The 21,220-nt window shown below is 46.4% G+C and overlaps 1 protein-coding gene across 29 annotated transcripts in view; it reads right to left on the bottom strand.

Moving 5' to 3' along the window:
- Positions 1-21,067, bottom strand: part of LOC1279995 (sodium/hydrogen exchanger 3) — a 56,911-nt gene extending 35,844 nt beyond the window's left edge. For 2 of the 29 annotated variants that reach the window (XM_061660042.1, XM_061660052.1), the window contains exon 1: positions 20,891-21,066. The gene's annotated coding sequence lies outside the window, so the exon portion shown is untranslated. Of the gene's footprint in view, positions 1-79; positions 183-1,878; positions 2,796-12,201; positions 12,905-17,443; positions 18,187-20,890 lie in introns of those variants that run through there. The other 27 variants (XM_061660037.1, XM_061660036.1, XM_061660039.1 and 24 more) reach the window with 25 other exon arrangements.
- Positions 21,068-21,220: the final 153 nt, after the last annotated feature.

Here is a 21,220-nt window from a genome sequence, read left to right as displayed (position 1 = left end):
CGTTATCCGTATGACCTAATTGGAAATGGAGCGGCATTAGTTATCTCAACGTGAGACAAAACAGTTTCACGATACCGACCACAATGTTGCCCCGTGTACCGGACAGCACCTTAAGCTTCCCCGCGGCACCAGCGCTCAGTACCGGCATCAACTACTGCGGCGCAGCAAGCAAGATGGCTGTTTACTTAGTGCTGCACCAGAGCAAACCAGAGGCCCGCTTGCGCTAAGCCGCCCGGGTCTGCGGAACGCAAACAACACGTGCCACACACGACATCCTCCTCCACCACCAGTGGCGCATATCTCAACGTGCGGCTGCTGCAGCTCGATGCAGCACTGGCCCGTCATATGCACTACTGCCGCGGCGCTGCCACTGACAGATGGACGTCCGATAGCCCCCGAGCCTGTAAAATCTATTTTTTACTTCCCCTGTATTGTTTCGCTCAATAAATCAGTGGGCGACGTAATTCGCTAGGAAATTGTGCTTCCATCAGCTCGCGCGACATTTTGCTGCCTAGGGACGGTGGGGTTACTCTTTGTGGCGCTCTGGAGTTTGTTTTTGCTCCACCGTTTGGTTGTTCAGACGACCAGGGCAGCACGCAGGCAGCAAGAGGAATAGTAGAGAGTGAGGACGAATAAAATATCCCAGACAAACGGACGACAATAAACGACTTCATTGTATTACAATAGACAACCCATCTGTCACTCCCTGCCCTGACCGGGGGTTGGGGGGAGACGAACCCTGTGGACATATCACTCCGCCGTACTGGCGCGCGCGCGCCCGCGTTCACTTGGGGAGGTTGGCCGCAAAGGGGTTTTGCTGTTGTTGTTTGCATTACATTCTACCAGCAAAGACTCACGCGTTGGTGGAAAGTGGCATTCGTTAGTCTATTTTTTGTCCCTTCTCTCTTTTTCTTTCTCTCTCTCCCTCTCTCTAGGTGCATTTGAAGAATGCATCCCATCGTTTCCGGAGCAGCCGCGCTAGGTTAGGTATGATAATTTTTCAATTTATTTCCACCGCAGCCAGCTTTCGCGGCCAGCTCCCGCAGTGGCAGTGTAGGCCAGTAGGCGTAGTAAGGTGAGGTATGTGAGACAAAAGCCGCCATCGCCATCCATAGAAGCGGGTGCAAAAATGCAATTCAATTTGCAATTGCATTAAGATCATATCGGGCCGGCTAACTGTGATGAGTCGTGCCGCGGCGAGCAATGCTGCTGGACCTTTGTAAAGCGGGGTCTTATTTGTCTGGAATAGTTGCGTATAGAAGCGTACTTACATCATTACTGTACTATAAATAACCCAATAATCCTACTGTAGAATTGCATTCGGTGTGGACAATCTTCCTAGCTTTGATTCGGAAAAACACTTTGATAATTCCTAAAGCTTTAAGAACTTTTGAGGCTGTGTGGAAGCGCCCTAATAAATCCAAAAAGTATAGACGGCTTTTAGAAAAGCCTGAAAGTATCAATTCCTCAGTATCGAATAGTAGAGCAAAGAACGTCAATTCTTTGAACTTCCGAACCTGCCAATACGGACGACATTTTGAGGCACCAAAGCATGAATAGAAAGAAATCAGCTCATGCTGATGATACTTTTGGTATATAAATAATCTAAAAAAGGGTTACCACAACCATCTTGATTATCCTTTCATCGCTCTTAAACACCTTTCACAAAACCTGGTATCAGATTCGCATCACATTCCAACGATTTCCTGCTATCTTGTACGTCTGTAGCATTCGGTTATTTATAAATCCCCGCCACTCCCCACGAGAGCAATACATCATCCCCAAAGACGGCCGTCTGTCGGCACAGCAACCGATTAGAATCTGCCTGATTGATTCACAACAACAAGCTGCTGAACCGGCCCAAAACAGGTGTGTTACCTTTCGATGAGGACAGTTCGTTCGTTTCTGTTAGTTTTCCCACACATCGTCCGCAATTCCAGCGATCGAAACCGCAGTCGATTGTCCAAACTGTATTCCAAACTTATTAGCAAGTGCGGCAGGATGTCAAAAGCAAGAATCCGGTAACTGGGCGTGGGATTTTACATTGTAGCGCACCGGGCCCATACGAATCACGAATACAACAAACGAATTAGCGAATGTGTGCGATAACATACATTTCAAACACCATGGCGCTGCTGTGTTAATGGGTGAGATAAATCGATTGTTTAAAGTCCGCGCCACGAGGCCCCGCGGGCGTACGCGGTTCGCTTAAGTGTAATTTTCCGTAATAATACGTAATAGGGCCCGTAATCAGCTTCAGCAGTGATTATCATCAAACATCTCCAATCAAAACACTTACCACCCGTGTCAAGGTGGATTAAGATTGATTTATAAATATACTTTTTCACACACACACTAGGGGCCTATGAGCTGTAAGCGTTACATTAAAGGGTGTAATATTGTTGATTAATAAATGCGAATAACAACGCCTTAATTAGAAGCCCAACACCAACAACACACTGAAAGTTAAACACTGCCGTTTGAGAAGACTTCTACGAGACCCTTATCGCACTGCCTCCCAGTATCCCGGATAGGCACCGCAGCACTGGTACCGTGTTAGCAAACACATGAGTTTGAGCCCCGCTGGAGTGGCAACTGTGCAAACTATTTAGCCAGCCAGCGTCTTGAAACCCATCGCGCGGTGGGTGTGTGAAGATGCGCGAATTGCAATTATGCATACACGCAGTCACGGTCACGCTGCAAACCGTTGCGAATAGTTCCACGTCCGGTGGGTCACGAGTGCAAATTCCGAAATGGACCTGACCGGGGCGCCAATCGGAGCGAATGGGAGTTGAAACCTGTTTTCGGGCTGGATGCTTGCCGGACTAGCCTCCCTCTACCGTCAGCTTACTATGCCGGGCACGTGCTGATAAGTTTCTCTTGCTCCCTCTGCACTGCACCAACCACCACTGCCTGCCTGGCTTGTCAGGAATTCAACCCGCCAACCGTCAAGATCAAGGTCAGCGCCACGGCGTCCTCTTTCTCCCTCCTCTTTCACCGTATTGTAGGGCTCACAATCTCAAGTGTGATGTCCACACTTCACTGGATGCACTGGACACAATCGACAAGGTTTCAGCATCAACGCTATTTGCACACCCCTCGAACATAATCGATCGTTTGCGATCGCCTGTGGAAGCGAAGAGAGCTAATACTATCAAACGACCCATTTCCTCTGTACGATGACAGCAATTTTAGTTTTGCTACAATGTATCTGTTTTTTTAAAAAAAACTGAGCCCATCAAACGCAGCGTAATCGAACCTACACAGAAATAGAATGCAATAGATGGGCAAGCTGCGCCCGATTCACATGCCGCAGTTCTGAGGCGTGTTGGCTTGATAAGAATCAACTCAACGCCGCGCGTTCGTGTTTTTTTTTCTTCATTTCCCTCCTCCCGCGTCAGCATCGTATCACGAGGCGCGAGGAAGCGACACGCCCGGAAGTTGATAACGGCTGTGAGAGAGTGCTTTTTCGAATCCGACCAACCATTTTCGCGTCCCGCGTTGATGCCGGCAAATAGATTGCATGAAGGGGTGAAGAAACATGAAAGTGAACTCCGCAACCTTACAGGGCGGGGGGAACTAATATGAAAAGTTCGCTCCAACGTTGAGAAAAATGACTCGTGAGGGTATGAGAGAGGGCACGGAATAAAAATTCCAGCCCAATAAATGTGACTTTGTCATATAACCATAAACGGTTATTCTGTTAATTCAGCCTGACGGTTCCTCCGCCGGGTGGCACCATGACGCAATTCGGGACTGTGTAAAGGGACGGCAGAAAGCCCAGCGACGTTAATCGACGCAGCCAACCTATTTCAGCAGCTCGTCACTAGAGACCGGAGAGTGGCGCCAAATTGACTTGAATTCGTTTACATTCCAATGACTCCGTTACAGCGAGTGTTTATGGGGCCGCGGAGCGGTTTGACGTCTGCTTCAATGGTGGCGTAAGCACAGCAAATACATCAAAAACCCCTCCAGCGGGGATCGGATCGATCGGAAGCCAGTAGGCAGGAACAAATGCATTGCGACAGCGAAAAACAATTTTGACATCGGTACAACTAGCTATCGGAATGAGAAGCAATAAAAGCGATTAGCGTCCAGTACAGACACACGACGTCCTTGCCTGTACTTCTAAAAGTTCAATACTTTTAATGCTTCTATACAGAGTAAGGTTTTCTCCTTGAAGATTGCAAGCTCCTGCGTGACATGAAAGACAAACAATCGATAGCGAGAGTGCATTTGGTGCAAATGAGGTTAGCCACTGGCATGATGCAGAAATTTGTAATTTGGCACGATTTTGGTCTCCTTATCTTGATTCATCGCGTGCTGCTTTCATTATCCAAAATAGAATACATAATGACATAAACGTACGAACCATAACCATATCTTTAATGTCATTTAAAGAATAACATCCTTTCAGATGGAACTTCTTCACCGAACAGTAAATGTCTACAGACTGCTGAACTTTATAATGCAAAACGTGATGCTATAAGATAACTTGTCTTTCAAAACAGTTAAGCATATGAGCAGCAAAAACCCCTACGCTACTCTCATCCTTTGACGTGCTGGATGATACTGATACTCTTCACATGGCGCACAAAACCATCGTCATCGTGAGACAGACTATCTTGGTCCTCATTCTCAGTCCCCAATGCTGCTGCTGCTGCTGTAGAATGTACACCGACTGAAGGACGTAAAAGACAACGATAATTTGATCCAGCTGCCACTGGTATCAGCTGGCCCGGGACGACCAATTTCCAGATTACTCTTACTGACGCTGACGGTCCGGATTGCACCGGATTGCTTGAATTGATACAGCCCGGTGTCCTGAGGAACAATCGTGACGCAGAAGTAATCTTTAGCGACGAAAGAAAATCCGATAATCAACTCATACAAAGGAATATGCCGCCAAAGATGATGAGTTGCCTATCCCATGTTTAGCTCAAAATTATGGACAATGGAGAAATGAATGTTCATTAAATATAATCCGGAATTGAGTATATTTTTCCTCCTTTGATATTAACCTTAAATTAGTGTCCCAACCTTGGGACCTCAACCTCAACCCTTGCAGTTCATCTCCTACAATGTTCATCCTGCGATAGCGTTTAGTTCACGGTCACACAAGCTAACCTCCCTGATCACCAAGGGCCCCTAAGTTGCAGTCGTTAATCAATATCCACACCGAAGGTTCGGTCCGTTCTAGCGCTGCACTATCCACAAAAGCCCTCACACACAACACACACAAAGCCCCGAGGGAAGGAATGTGCCCAGCGAACCAGTTTCCCCAAGCTCCAGTTTTAACCACGAAAACCACATTGCGTGTCGGCACGTGATACCCGGCTCGGCGGTGCGGCGTAAATATTTTTAATATATCATCCACCATCGCACCGGCTGCACCAATTCCGCTCGAAGCAGCAACACGAGGTGTTGCCTGCAGCTCGCAAGATATGCTGCAACAGTAAAAGTAATTGATTTTAAACTTACGGGATTCCGAAAGTTCTGTAAAGCTTTGTAAATTGCCTTTCGAAGAAATGTTGAGAGTTGACATCAATTGTAAACTAGCAAGAGTAACTCGTCGAAGAATGATTTTAATTAAAGTTCCTTTTCACACACTTACACACATACATAGAACTGAATCGCAGAATTCAATCTGTTCACGTGTGCCGAATCTAAATCATCATGCAGCTCCTCCAAACTCCAAACTCAGAAGAAAGCACAGAAATGTCAAGAACCTTTGCAAGCAGAGCAAAGGGTTGGCAAAGTTTTCCCTTCGCAAAAGTTATGCACAATGCCAGTAGCGGCGCTTTTTAGTGGCTTCCCACTAAATTGCCGTGATTCAGTTGCCGACCTACATTGCTTCATACTGGAGGGTCCGCTCAATAAACTCCACCTCAGCTGGTGGTGATGGTGGTGGTGCGGATAAATGGAAAATTAAGTAGCTCTAACACACACGTAAAACGAACCAATCTCGAAGCCCATTTTCGGAGAGAGGCAAAAGGTTAGAGCCGTAAGTTGCACCCCGTAGTGTGCGACAGTAGAGTAGCAAATTATGAGACGCCAACTATGACAAGTGCATCGGAGACTGGCGGTTTGCGACAATCGAGACACACCCTTGGCGTAGTTGCGGCTTTTTTTTTGTAGTATGAATTGTTCCTATGCTCGCAAGCAATCAGCTGTTGTTCCCAACGCACCTGCAGTGTCGGGTCACTGCCAGGCTGCGGTTCCGTACATTGTGGCATATCTCGTGCAAAGACCCTATTAGCTGGCCGCGTTGGCACCTCACCACACCCGCTTTGAGTCAGGAAATTTAACACTACCGCTATCACACCACGACACATCACGTGGAACCGCCTCGAAAGGTAGAGGAAAACAAAAATATACAGACATAACAAAACAAAAACTCAACTTTCCATTACTTCCCTTTCGGTCATACCCATCCCCCTCACCCCAGTGGGTGACCTTTAAGGCACTGACACTGAAAACAGGCTGTTCGTTCCAGGGTCATTGGAAGGGGCGCACTTTTAGGGGGGGACAGGGAAGCAGTTTGGAGCCGTTAGATGTTTGACGTCGGCTTATGCTGTGGCGCAACAACCAGACGGGCTGTATCCACCCTTTTTTTATCACACTTACAGCACACCCCAAGAGAATGGAATCTGGTGGTCTAAACTCCAAAACAAAACAACAACGACAAAAACACTGAAGGGCGGCAGTTTGTTCCCCTTAAGTAAGGGCACCTCGCTACCCGTTACCATCGTGCACCTGTGCCATTCCTGACCGAAGGGCCATCGGTACAGGGTGCCGAGGTAAGGGCGATATCTCTCCCCGAAGCAAGGAGTGTCACATTTCAGTTGGCGCCCGACGTTACTCATCTTTCGACGAGGTGCGCAAAATTTGCTAATAGTCTGTGCGTTTATGGTCTGTTACTTCTTTTTCCGTTTTCAAACACGAACGGTGATGAGCTGTTACGGAAGACACAGCGCACAAAGCTTCCCGAGCCGTGTGTTTGAAACCGAACTGCGGAAAGTTTGCTCATTAAAGCGAACTTACTTGTGCTGTGTGGGGCCTGTTGACAGATAATCCCAGACCGTTACTGTGAGTGACGAACAGGTTTTTTTGTGATGTCATCCGCTTTTCGGGAGGTGGCTGCATCGTTTAACAGGATGTGAAACTTTAATTTACACTAGCAATTACAATACAATGAGTGAAATTGTGACGCTTTTTGACATGGTTTTTAAAACAAATTTGTCGAAGAAACTTTAGTCGAAGGACAATGTTTTGAAGCTGGATGCTGAAGTAGATTTATTTACAAAATAATTTGATTGATAATTTGATTTACCTCAGGGTAAATATAGGTAGACATGGTATAGGTTTTGTTTTAAATAAATGTGTTTTTCGAAAACTTATTATTCAAAAAATCCATCAATTTGATACTTCAATTTCTTGTGCCTATTGACCTTGTCCAGCTTAAACCCCTTATTATTGGGTTACAACAGCACCAGATCTGGGACGACCGATGGTCTAATGGTAGCCGCGCAGGCTGCTAAAATGTCGCACATGTTTTGATTCCCATCTAGACCGAATACTGTCCAAAATATCAAAGAACGGAAACAATCGTGATTCGTCGTGTGATCATATATATATAAATAAACCATTTAAACCGGTATGTTATAAACGTGGTTGAGAAGAAAGCAAAAAGCCCCAATATTGTTTATAAAAGTCTAAGTCTCTTTGTAATAATGAAAATGCTTCCATCTATTATGGCAAGTGGCAACTAAAGATTCCCTCCAAAAAAGAACCCCACCGCAAGATATATTGCAAAACGCACGCGACTGCAATTAAACTTCTCTGGCATCTGTGTGTGGCAAGTAAATATTCTTTGAGCCGAGCCGAACGATCAATGGTGTAATGTACACAGTACATCGATCTTTTGCTGGTCTTAACACACACACACACACTAACAAGGGAAAACTTTCCCAACTCTCCAGTCATTCTCACGCTCTCTAGCATCTCGCCCAAATCGATACGATTTCAAAGAGTATAATTAATCTGCGTCGGAAAACGGTTCGAAACGACCGTGTGGTATATGGTCCTAGCAGAAAAATCATACATATAGCGGAACAGCGTACTTGAAGAAAACAAGTTCGAAATACAAACCCCCATTATTTCCTAGCCTGCGCCCGCGTCCAACTTCAGTCTCCCGTTGGCGCAAAAAGGGCCGATTTGGGATTATTTTTAGCAGAAACAGATCTGTGCCATAAAACTCACAGCGAAGGTCAGCTGGCTAGACCAGCGTGTATGTGTGTCTACCGATGCTGATTCGATTTGCTGGCCCACAAAATTGCCTGCGCCAATCGGTGATGCCGCTCCAAATACATTTTAAAGGAAAATCAACCCAAACGAAACACACAAAAAAAAACCCAACGACAAACCACCGTTGTCCATCCCGCGCACACACACACACAATGGCTCAAAGCGGTTTGTTTTCCAAATGAAATTTTCAAATCCATCCACAAACTACCAGCTCCGCCTGGCCTGGTGTGTGTCCTTGCCCTCTCTGGTGCTTGCCTATGCTAAACACGTCCAAGCGTACCAGTTGTTGTACATTGGCTGTTTTTGGCCAGCGTTCAAGAAACCGCCCAAGCCGACCACAAACTGCACGTACGTATTGATCTGAAGCGATAAATGAAACGGCAAAGGAAACGACACACAGCACACACTGGTATGCATTGCGGGTTCCTCTCTTCCGCTGCTCTTCTTTTCGCATATGCTTTTGCAATGTCGCCCCATTGAGCGATCGCCCTCCCCCCCAGAGGGTGTTAGTTTTGGAACCGTTTGCATCGCCGGCGACGACGACGTCGAGCGGTCTGACGAGAAAGTGGGCTATTATTATTGCCGATCTAGAAGTAAACATAGCGTACCAGCAAGCGTGATGATTACTCGAGCTGCTGAGGCTTGCGAAGCCGTGTGTGAGAAGCATCGAAACGAAACCGACGTAAGTGGATTTTTAGGTTAACGCCACTCCTCCGATGCTCTAGAACGGCACATTGGTTCCAATTAAAACTGCTCAGTCAATTGATTTTTTGGCCCGCACAGTTGGAGATGTGATCGACAGAATAAACAAAAAATATTCTGCAAAAAAAATGAAAACATATCCGTGCACAACAATCACAAAAAATCAGTTCACCCGATTGCTGAGACGATATTTTCGTCTTCCCACACACAGTTGGATCATTTCTCCTGTGACACAAGACACCATCGCTTAAGCGATTTTCCACCGCCGAGTTTACATCGGTACGATTTGCTCAACTCGTCATCCACCATTTCCTTCACCTCCTTCTCTCCTGGTACATATTAAGTGCCCTGAACACTTCACCATCCCAATCCAATCCGACAGGGAGCGCTCAATCTTATGAATTCATCGTCTACAGCAGCGGCAGTCGGTGGCAGTTGCACATTTCGAACCTTTTGCCGCTCATTAATTATTAAAGCATTTCTGCGACTGTAAACGACGGATGTATGTGCACTCGAGTGCTCAAGATGGGTTCCTCTTTTTGTGCTGAATTGCAAATCCCTGTAGACGGTAAACTTAGAGCCGCAACACAGACCGTTGGAATAGGCGATAAGCGTACAGGCGTAAAGGAAGATGATCAGATCAGACAGTGTCGTCGATCAATCGTCGATCGTGACCTGTCGGGCGATAAAAAGTTCCTCTCTATCATAAGTTATCATTAAACGAGGGTTTTATTCGAAGCATTCCAACACAACTGAAGCAAGCGAACAAATGCCAAGGGACGGCATGACGTAACACAAATCAACAAAAGCCACTATTAGCAATCGATAGCAGAGGCGCGCGTATGGTTTAATGGTAAGCACGCGTGTTTCTCTTTAAAAAAGCCCGGGCGCGGTTCAAATCCCATCTTATACAGAGGCTTTTATCGTCTCTCCATTTCCTCCACTCTTCTACTGTGGTGGATGGGGTTCAAAACAAATTGACGGAAATGTTCTCTCCACGAATAATATTGGGTCGTTTACAACAAAATAAAAAAGAAGCAGAAATTCATCCATCAAACATAAAAACCCAGACGGCGGCAAATTGCACAGAGAAGAGGAGGGATGGTATGGGGTTGGTTTGGTGCTAGGTGTAATGTTTTGTGTATATCAAGCCAAAACCAATTATTTGATAAGAATGTGACCATCACGACCCATAACAAATAACATTCGCTTTTTTTTCGTACTACAAGTGACGAAAGACGTCAGCAAGTTAAACATTTGAAACACCCCCCCCCCCCCCCCCCCCACAACCAGTATGCAAAACCGCTTGCGAGCATTTCTTGATAACCATTTTCATGATTAGTACTAGTAGTAGTAGTGTAGGTCAAAGCGATAGCGCAAAAAATAGAAGGTTACGAAAAAAAACAACAGTCTCATTTGTGCAAATCAATCGAAAATCGAAAACCGAACGAGACAGTGCATTGTTTGTTTTGCTTTTTCGTGTGGAACGCATCTCTTTCCCTCATTCACAAATCACACAAACAAAGTGGCGTTTCACAATCTTCGGTTCACTTTCTTCCAAAAAAGGACCTTGACATTTACTATGCTTTTAGCATTAGCGCTCTGATATATAGGTGCGAAAGGGAACGAACGATGCGAACCGAAACGTATGCAAACCAGATGGTCAAACTGATATTTACACACACACACACATACACACACTACGACAAACTGGTTGCATAGCAAAAATATATCGACACACACACATGCATATAAAATGTAAATTTTTGCTTGCAATATTTTAAACAAATTGTTAAAAATTCAATAATAAAATGGTCCCGATGGTCTCTGTACGCGTGCGGATCGTCAAACAAAAGGTGGATCAAAGGCGAATGATCTCGATCGTTTGTAAAAGAAAATGTAAATTAAATTGCCAACATTCCAGCGTTGGCTCGTGCGCTTTCACACGCACACACGCGCGCGCGCGCAATTGCCATACTTTTGCGCTGTTTTCTGAATAAGAGAAAAATAGTGCAAAGCACATAAAACATAAACTACCGATACCGATACCGTTTTTTTTTTATCGCACTCCAGTAATCACATAGAACAGAGTGAGTGCGAGAGAGAGAGAGAGAGAGGGAGATAGAGAGAAAGAAAGAGAACACATAGAAAATAGATAAAGCAGAGGTAGGCAACAACAGCCGGCACGGTTCAAAAAGCCGGTGTGATACCTGCTGTACCTCTCCCCGCCTTTCCTGCTATTTCTCTTTCGTGCTCGTCCATTGCACGTTGCTGCCCTCTTCCTTTTCCCACCTTTTGCCCACACGGTCAATCTCGTTCGTGCCATCATAAAAAAAAACAAACCACTGTTCCATTCATTCCACCGGAACGAACGGAGCCAAATTTGGGCCACCAGCACCCGGTGTTTGAACGTTCAGTGCGGCGTTTGGTGCGCTTTTAGGCTTTCGAGACTGGAACACAACATTACAACAAAAAGTGTACTGTACGTTTTTAAATACGTAATAAAATGTGATGAAAGTGTCATACAATGTTTTAAAAACAATTCAATTAAATATGGAAAATTGCTTGATGCAGCAAACCTTCTACATAAAAAGAAACACGTGGGTTTTTCCATATGCTTCTCGCACACACTGTATGTCAAGAGCACCGGAAATCACACACATTGTCGAGCTCTCGCTCTCTTTCTCTCTCTTTGTCACACACGTTATTGGCAGAGGATATTGTGATCTTTTTCCTGCTGCCAGCCTGCTGCACCATCATGCGGGTCCAAACCAAAAAAGGGACCAAAATCACGATGCCAAAAAAAAGAAGAGGCGCACAGGTAAGCGCGTACAAGAGACAAAATGTATGGAGAAGTGGACGCGATAGGAATAAAGATTTCAAACCAAATTTCCATAACGATTCAGCCACAGACGCAGCCCCGCAATACCGAGACACATTAGTTGGCTGGATTTTGGCGCGGTTGTTGTTCTCGTAAGACGTTAAAGACGAAATTATTGCCCCGAGCAAGACAGCAGCAGCAGCAAAAAACAAACGGTGGGAAGGAATTTCGGAATTACCCACGAAAGGCCGAGGATGACTGTATTCTGTGAAATCTTCGTTTCTTTTTTGTTGATGGTATATCTTGTGTGGGGCGTTGATATTGGCAGCAAAATCCGCCCCAAACCCCCTGAATGATCATGTGAAACTTACGCGGCGCGGCGCATGTGTCTAGTTACGCGGAATAGACAATTTGTTTAGAGCGATCGATGTTCTTTTTTGGAAGTGAAACAAGCAAAACAACAAACACACTCACACACACATATACACATCGACACAGCCGGCAGACGGTGGATTCTCGTCGTCCGGTTCTTTTCGTTTTTTTCACTTCTCACTGCTCATTCACCGTAACGCTGTGGCGGCACCAGACACTTCCTCTCTCTCGCGTATGATTGCCTTCATTCATACCCCCCCACCGTGTGCATCCGGGTGTTCCGGGTCACTGTGAACGGAACTTGTGCCGATATATCCGGGCACAAAGCTTCTTCATTCATTCCTACATACAACAAACACACTCACACACAGGTTTTGTTCATTCTCACCGTTCTCAACAATGCTGCACTGTTGCGCACAGTGACAACAGAACACAGTCACACCAAACACACGCGCTTTTGATCGGACCAGTGCCATGTGCACCATCTGGCGGTGTGCAGCCAGCCTGCCCTGAAAACGCGCGATCTGCAGCCGTGCGACCGAAACAAAGGACTAAACGCAAAGACGCCCGAAAAGACACCGCCAAGCGCGCCTCGGAACAGACAGCAAGCAGACACCGCACTGCCACCTCAGCCTCAAAAGCAGGCGATTGCCGTTCTGTGCTGTGTGCGATGCGCCACGACTGACTTGGCTGTGTTATTGTTTCTCAGCGCTCATCTCATCGCGCTGCTCGAGCGAGCGAGCGAACGAACGAGCGAGCGCGTTCTCACCTTTCGGACAGTGCTCGCCTGCTCACACCAATGCAGCGGGTTGAGGGGGACCGATCGCTCTCGCTTGCTTAGGCTGCGCTCTGGTGCGTGTAAAACAGGAGCGCGACACAAAGCGAGCACAAAATTAGCAAAACTAATATTTCAAATCATGTGTTGCAAATAAATCAGCATATTTCTTCGTTAATCAAGCAATACATTTTTTCCCTTTGTTTCACGGAAAATGTTTTGCTCTCTACAAACTAAATTGCGATTGTACGCATTTGCACCTCAGGCAGTGCTGTGGGAAAGAGGTTCTTGCCACACCACTGCCTCAGCTTTACGCTCTTGCACGATACGCAGCAGTATTGGTACAGCTGTGTTCGAAACGGGAGAGCGTACCATTTCGCTCTCAGCTATTTCTATTTAAAAAAACATTCAAGCGTGGTTAATGTGCATGTAGTTAGTGTTTAGGAAACATGTGTACCTTTTTTTAAAACAACTATGATTTAGTATTGCCTAGGCGCTAGGTGGAAGGAAGTGTAAGTGCGTAAAAACAGCTAGAATGTGTTTACAGCTCTTTATTTAGCACTATTTTATTTAACGTTTATATATCTTTGCGTAGCTGGAAAAATATGAATGCAACCAACGTGTAATTTTTAATTGTTAATGTTTTTGTTTTTATAGCACCTTATTAACGCCTGTTTGAGCATTTTTATTATTGGTCAACAGTTTTTAAATTCTGTTTATTGCGTATCCAGAGTTTTTAGGAGCCTTATTTACTTAAAATGTAGATTTTTACTTATACTAATTACATACTTTGGCCCGGCTACAGGGTTATTCAAGATAATTTCGGGGATATTCAAGAACCTTAGGGTGCGTGAAAAAGGATTTTTCAAAAGACAACGCAAATTCCAGGTGACCAGGTGAAATTCCAGGGCTTTTAACGCCAAGGGACACAATAAGAAACTGATGCTGATCCTGATGCTGGAATTTTACAATTTTACAACTCATACTGTTGGTAACTCATGGATTATAGAGGCGAAAGAACTCCGTTGGAGCCAAAGCCTCTCTAAACTATTCCAACAACAACAAAAACTAATGGATTCCAATAACATACAGGTATTAGAATTAGTCATTAACCTACACTGACCCTGGAACTGATCCAAATTCCTTACCATGCCCGTACTGCTAATGACATAACAACATGTCCGTCTTGGGTTCAAGTCTCGCATGGACCGTCGCCCTAAGCAAGTGTAGGCTATCTGGCTCTAAATCTCGAAAGGCTGTATAGGCCGGGATGAGCCCTTACTCCTAAAAAAGGTTGTTTGTTGCAGTAACTTTTTTGTAGAAATGTTGCCGCAACATTTTCATACATCCGGACCTACGGTGGCGGCCACCTAAAGCAGGGCACCTATATTATAACTTTGAAGCTTCCTGGACAATTCCTTGGATCACTGTTTGGAAAACTTTCTGGAAAACAGCATTTACTAGAATGTCATTACAGAGATATAGATTTGAACGTTTTCAATCCAAAGTCTGCAGTGTTCTTAACAAAAGGATGTCATATTTGTATACCAAAACGCATCAAAACTGTTTGAGATATAACAAAACTTCCATTTAAGTTGTAAAATCAAACCCAGTAGTTAGCTCACCCAATAATCCCGGGTAGCTCTGTTTTGCCAGTATCTGGATTTACTCTCATATTTCTAAGACATCCTACACCCAAAAGGTAAACAAAACCTATAAACCTACATTTACTGCTATGATCTGGCATGTCTGGTGTCTTTCTAATGACATGACAGGTCAATAGCGTACACAGCTCAGCAACGAATGAATTTTACTTCCTTGCAAATGGGGCTCTGAATCTCGTAAAGTCCCCAGAGATGTATGCGCCATGGTTACGCAAACGATTCCAAATGCTGAACTCAACTAGAACGTAAAATTAATTAATTAGTTCACATAAATGAAGCTGATCTGATAACGAAGCATATCAAACAACATGTAAAACCTCCAGCATTGACCCTCAACGCACCACTAAACCTTCCGAACGGACAAACATGCTGAGGTAAACATAACCATAATCAGTCCAGTCAACCGGTTTTTTTTTAATTTTCTTGCTCCTTCCACACAGCAAACACTCAGACAAACGCTAAGGCCAAAACCCTCCCTCGGTAGTATATGAAAAGGGCCGCTTCGGTGCTCCGGTCGGGCGCCAAGGTTACGATCCGAAGAACCATGGCCGGCAGCTGCTTGGCGCCTGTCAAAGGACGCGTCCAAAGGACCAAATCGAATTAATTTTCCTAATCTTGCGAAGCGCGCTGATGGAAACGAACACACGATTGTACTGATAGCACGAGCGTTTGTGCGTTTTGCACTCCGCCCGAGCTATTCCAGTGAAGTGTGTCTGTACGTATATGTGTGTGTGTGTCTATTGTCTTTCATCACCCTTAGAAGCTGCTACCACACACATTAAGCCACAGTCCACTCGCTCCACATCCATTGTGCGATATGGGGAGCTTCGCCGTTCGTCGCTTGCTTGGGCTGCGCTGTAGGTCAAAGAAAATCGATACGTACAACGAATCCCGCGCGCTTCTTCCCCCATTCTCGTTTTCCTTTTTTTCCAATTCCACTCCAAACTCGTTAGTAGTTTGAGTGTGTATGCGCAAGAACGAACATAAAATGGATTAATTTATCAAAAGATTATACACGGCCCTTTTGCTCGGGAGCGTGAAGCAGGAGCTTTGTCGGAATAGAGAGTGGTACCAAAGAAAAAAAAGGGGTAAAAAAAGAGAAACAGTGCGCTTGGTGGACGTGAAATATGCTATATTCCCTATTTTCGCCGGGCCAACCCACCGCCAACTTCTAGCGAATAAGCTTTGTCAAGCTGCTTAAGCAAGATGCTGCTGTTGGGGGACCAAGCATGTACTGCACGGAGACTTGCTTACAGCATCATGTAACGTTGGTTACATAAACACCATTGCATACCCGACCACTTTTTCTGCCACCAATGCGTGCGACGTAACCATTTTTTACCCTGAATTTAAATCACTGCCATAAAAAAATGATTCCAATTGTACTAATAAAAACGAACAAACTGATCCTTCCCGCAAAACGACAGCAGAGTCCTTTCACACACAAAAAAACAGCCCCCAAGTTGGCAGGTTGTCAACGCGACGACTGTCCCCAGGCGGCGGCCCCGGGTAGGAGACTCCAAGGACAAGGACCTTTTTGGCGTGTGTGGGTCGTCCCGCCCGTCCGAGCGCGCGGGCGCCCCTGTGTGTGTGATGCGGGGATGGAAATTTGAAGGTTAAAAATTACATAACCTTCACAACAAATGCCGCACAGCAGCAGCAACAACAGCAAGCGCGACAGCCCGAGCGGTCGTGTGTGTGTGCGTGGTACAAGGGTGAAGGAGCCGCCAGGTGGCTCTTGGCAGTACGCGCGCCCGAAGGCGCATGCTGCGGCGGGATGCATCGGCAATGTGTGCTGTGTGGTGGTTATGCGTTATGCGCGATAGTTCCCTTTGCTTTTCCCTTTCCCTGTACCTGTACCAGACGCCCGAGATGTGTTTTGGGAATTTTCTGTTGCTCTAAACCACCGCCGTTCGTTGCTGTATGGCTGGGAAATGGAAAGGCATTGAAAAATTCACAGTACAGCTTCATCGTGTTGGCTATTTGTTTGAATTTTTTTTGTGATTTTGGCTACACTAGATCACTGTAGAAAATAAATAAATACAAACACATACACACAAATAAACACTTTCATCCGTAGAAAAGTACAAATAACAAGCGCACGCAAGAGAAGGAGAGAGCCACAACCGATTGATTGTGTTTATCGAGCACCGCTTAGATAATGCATGACCCACTGCGATGCGAAACGATAACACTGCGCACAAACACACATACACACACACACCTGCCATTTCTGCGGGCTTTTTGGGAAACGTCAAACCTTGAACGAGGCCCCCCTCGAAGGGAAATTGGAAAAAGAACAATAATCACACAAAAATCACAAAAAAAAAAGAATTGAGCAAAACCATATTCTGCTGTAAACATCACACACCAGCACACACACTTATAGCACAATCATTCTATTGGGACAACAAAAAAAAACAAACAAACACAAAACACTTTATAACAATGACACCAAACCACTCACACACCAACACACTGTTGCTGCTGCTGCTGCTGCTTGCGAGCCAATTTCTCCGTTTTCATTTTGCTCTGATTTTCCAATGCCTGAACCCAAGGGGGCACGACATTTCGATTGCACTTGCCGATGGAGTGCCCACCAGCTCACTCTCAGCCCTTGCCCTTGCACCCTCCAGAGGGATGCACACACTTATGTAACGTGACTAAAATTTTCTTTCCCCACAGGCACACAGACACGGCAGCACCAACCGCACGCTTTCCTCCGTTTTCGCTGCGTTCACAGCAGAGGTGATGGAAGATGGAGCGTGTGTGAGAGAGAGACAGATAGGGGGGAAAACTTACCCTTTTTGAGCGAGGAAAACAGCCTGTTTTTTTCTATTGCACCGCAACATTAGTCACAAAACGCACGGATAGCATCGCAGTAGCACAGCTTCACAAGAGTGCGGCCCCGAGTGCTGCCCCTTTTGGGCTGGAAGGGAGACCGTAACACACGCTGTTCGAGAACGTAAAACCTAGCGCTCACGTTGTCTTTGTGGCCATTTTTGTGTGTTGATGCCTCTGCCTGCTGTCACTCTCACCGCCTGCCTTCAACGCTGCGGAGGAGGGGTGGCGCTTTCAATTTGCGTTGTAAACATCGGCTACTATTTTGCGATCCGAATTGCCTGGGGCGCAATAAATCGATAGTTTTTGTTCACACAAACACACACACACACATGCACACGACCACGCACACTCTCTTGTCGTGCAGCGCGCTACGGGAGATTGGCGGTGGGAAGGGTTGTTCAGTAGTGTTGCTGCAACGCCTGCTTCGTCCGAAATTGGAAAAAAAACGTTGTGCAAACAGCAGTAAAGCAAAAGCTCTGTCTGTAATCACTCCCAATAAACGATCAAAACACTCAGTGTCACTCAGTGATGGTGGCAACGGGCAGCCAGCCCCAGTATCGACCGCCGATAGGGTACGGCACTGCTGGCCACTCCAGCCGGTCGTCTGCTGCTGCCTGCGTGCGCTTTCCGACAAAGTTGGGCACCGACACGACCGACACAGTTGACGGTTCTCGCAGGGACACCACGGATGTTGCTGCTGCTGCTACTGCTGCTTCGGTTACCGCACCGTACTGGTAGTAGCTGACCGGGAACGACGACGGTTGACGTGGCCGCCATTGCTTAGCTCACCGACTGGAATGAGCCGGATGACGTTTTGTCGCCCAACGCCGACCACCCGACCGCGGCACACGCAGAGCGAGACCACCAGCACCGACTCGCTGTTTTCCCGACTCGCGCTAGCCGAAGCAGGGGGAATAGATTTTTCTTTCCCAATTTTCCACCATGCCACCACTAGCCACTACTGCCTGTGCGGAATGTTTTCTGCTAAACGGAGCACTTTTCAACGAAGCGCTATGGAATAGTGCGCGAGCGAGCGAGAACAGCTCTCCCAAAACGCTAAACGCGCCGTCCCGGTTGTGCGCAATGGGGCCACCAATATTCTTGGGATGGAAAATCGTCGGTGTTTTTCCTTTGCCAGCAATCGCAAACAGCAGGCAACAAACCTCCGTTTTGACAGCTGGCACGCTCTCTCACTCTCACGCTCTTTCATTCGTTCTCTCTCTCTCACGGTGCCATTGTATCTTTGGGGGAGATTTTCTCACTCAGTTCCTCTCCGCGGATTTTTCCCTCTACTGCAGCAGTGTGTTTTTCCCTCCGTGCGTGTTTTGGTGTTAGTGAGCGTGTATTTGCTTCTGGTTTGTTTTCGTTGGTGTATCGTTTTTTTTCCTTTGATGATCGTGACTTTTCCCCCAAACAGGTGACCAAAATTGTTGTTTTTAGAGTATTGATTTTGGACTTTGTTGTTGTTTTTTTAGGTTCCAAATTCCCGCAAAGAAATGAAAACAACAGCCTACTAAGCGCAACGATTTGACCCGACCTTGCACCAATACTACTACTACTACTGTCAAAGTGATGGTTCTACACGCAATAATTCCCCCCCCCCCCCCCCGTTTCTGAAAACAGCTGATCCGTTGTTTGATGGCAAATGCGCAGAATCCAGTTCCGTTGCCGCTAGTTCCTGAGATAGGTAAGATAGCAGCTCTTCTTAGCATAATTAGCGTGACATCTGAGCGTTGAAGTAGTTGTTTTCCCACACTTGTTCTTGCCAGGCTTTAGCGCATCCCGAAAGTGATCATACGAGCTTCAATGTTGAACCGTAGCCATCAGCAGGAAAGCAACTCAATGCTCTTTCTTCTTCAGCGTAACTCATCCGTGACAGCTGGTGTCTATAACACTGAAAGACAAATTGGCAAAGTTTTCGGCGACACGAGTACATCAATCATCCTCCTCACAAATCACTGATAAAGTCGATCGCGTGCATCTACGACGACTCCATCATTCCGCTGCTTGTTTGGGATGCGTGTTTGTGTTCTCTGACGTACTCGGGCTACGATAACGGGTAATTTTGAAGAACCCGCACCGCACCGCAATTAAAAACTGCCAATCGAAAGGGCCCCGCAATCGGCGGGTCTGCGGCCAAAAACTGCAATAACTCGGTGCGGTGCGGTTTTGGTCTACTTATAGACGGGTGGAGCTAATTGCTGCCAATGTGTTGTAGGTAGGTGCCCGGCATGCAATTGAAACGATCCGACCTATGTCGATTATGATTGATGTCTAATGTCGTGCGCGTATTGCTCTATTTTGGGGTGTTTTGATTGCTCCAAATGTACCTCCCCATCGCAAGCAATCAGCGGAAAGTACCCTTCCAAGCACGGAACGTCATAACGATCGTCGCATACTTCGATGGCACTGTGCTACAAACAGCTATACCCGCAGAATTGTAACATTCTTGTCCAGCAGCTTACTCCGGGCATCTGCATGACGCGTGGCTGACAGCAAGATTTATAGCCTCGCACGAGTTAGCCACACTTGAGCGGTAGAGGATTCACTTCTTGCCATCATTATCTGGCCATGCAGGCTGCAACCGGCACAGCTAGTGCAAAGATTGACCTACCGGGACCTGACGGGAGAACGAAGGTAACATCTCAAACCCCTCCCAGGTGTTATCAGTCGCCATCGTCAATCCAGGACAGCCACGAGGGGCTGATGATCAGTCCAGCGGTTCCTAAGCCCAAGGCGACAGGCAGACAACGCGAGGCCCTTGGCAAACAACCGACCGAGTGAGCTAGGCACAAGCACAAGCCACAGTTGGCAAATTAGTTTTCAGTCTTATCAGACCCGAGAGACACCTACCATAAAGGTACAACCCCGTTTGTGTACAGCCCTCCTCCTTCGCCCAAGCGCCCATTTATCTAGGTCCCGTGCGTGCACTTGCAGGGGAACAGGTGGAGTAGTACTATTACGACATGAAAGCTGGGGGGGGGGGGGGGGTGAAAATACACAAAATTGACACTGATCCACATGCGCAAGACGAACAAGTACAAGTGGCCATTCGGAGTGGGTGATACAACAACAACAACAACATCGCTAACACTGTGGACATACGGGACGAGAGGATCTCGTGACATCCGGAGGGTTACGATGGTTGTCAACTTGGTCCACATGCAATTCAGAAAACCAGGTCGTATTGGACACGTTTTGTGGAAGACTTTGGATTGTCTTTTTTACTCTAGGTTCTGAAGTAGCGTGTGATGCAATCTTGTGCACTTGACGAGTTTTTTATCAATACCCCTGTCTTTAAGTTAACGCGTAGTACATTTCAAGACACTAAGAAGTACAGGTAATTTGAAATAAGCATCTCAATTTATGGAAATAATTTCACTTCATGCACTACACGGTACTTACCAAAAGTCTTAGCTTCTGATCCGTTTCAGCTTCTACTGGAGCCTACAAATGATCACTTATGGATCCCACTTAGTAGCTTGGCACTACTGCTCCTTCGGCACACCTGTTTCGAGCAACCTCGACCGGGACGACGGAACCGTTCCGCAGAACGATGAGTGCACGACTGAGCGTGGCCAGCTTAGACGGGTACCATTACCTTCGGACGGCCAAGAACGCAAAGGCTTAATCAAACAGCAAACCAACCAAACCCACCCTACCCTGTCCACTCTTGGTGACACGGTCGCGGTAGTCTCATAATGGGGGTGAGCAGGCTCGTGCCAACCCGAAGGT

This window comes from Anopheles gambiae, chromosome 3 (assembly GCF_943734735.2).
Source record: "Anopheles gambiae chromosome 3, idAnoGambNW_F1_1, whole genome shotgun sequence".
Taxonomy (NCBI): Eukaryota; Metazoa; Arthropoda; class Insecta; order Diptera; family Culicidae; genus Anopheles; species Anopheles gambiae.
This window is presented reverse-complemented; position numbering and strand designations above follow the sequence as displayed.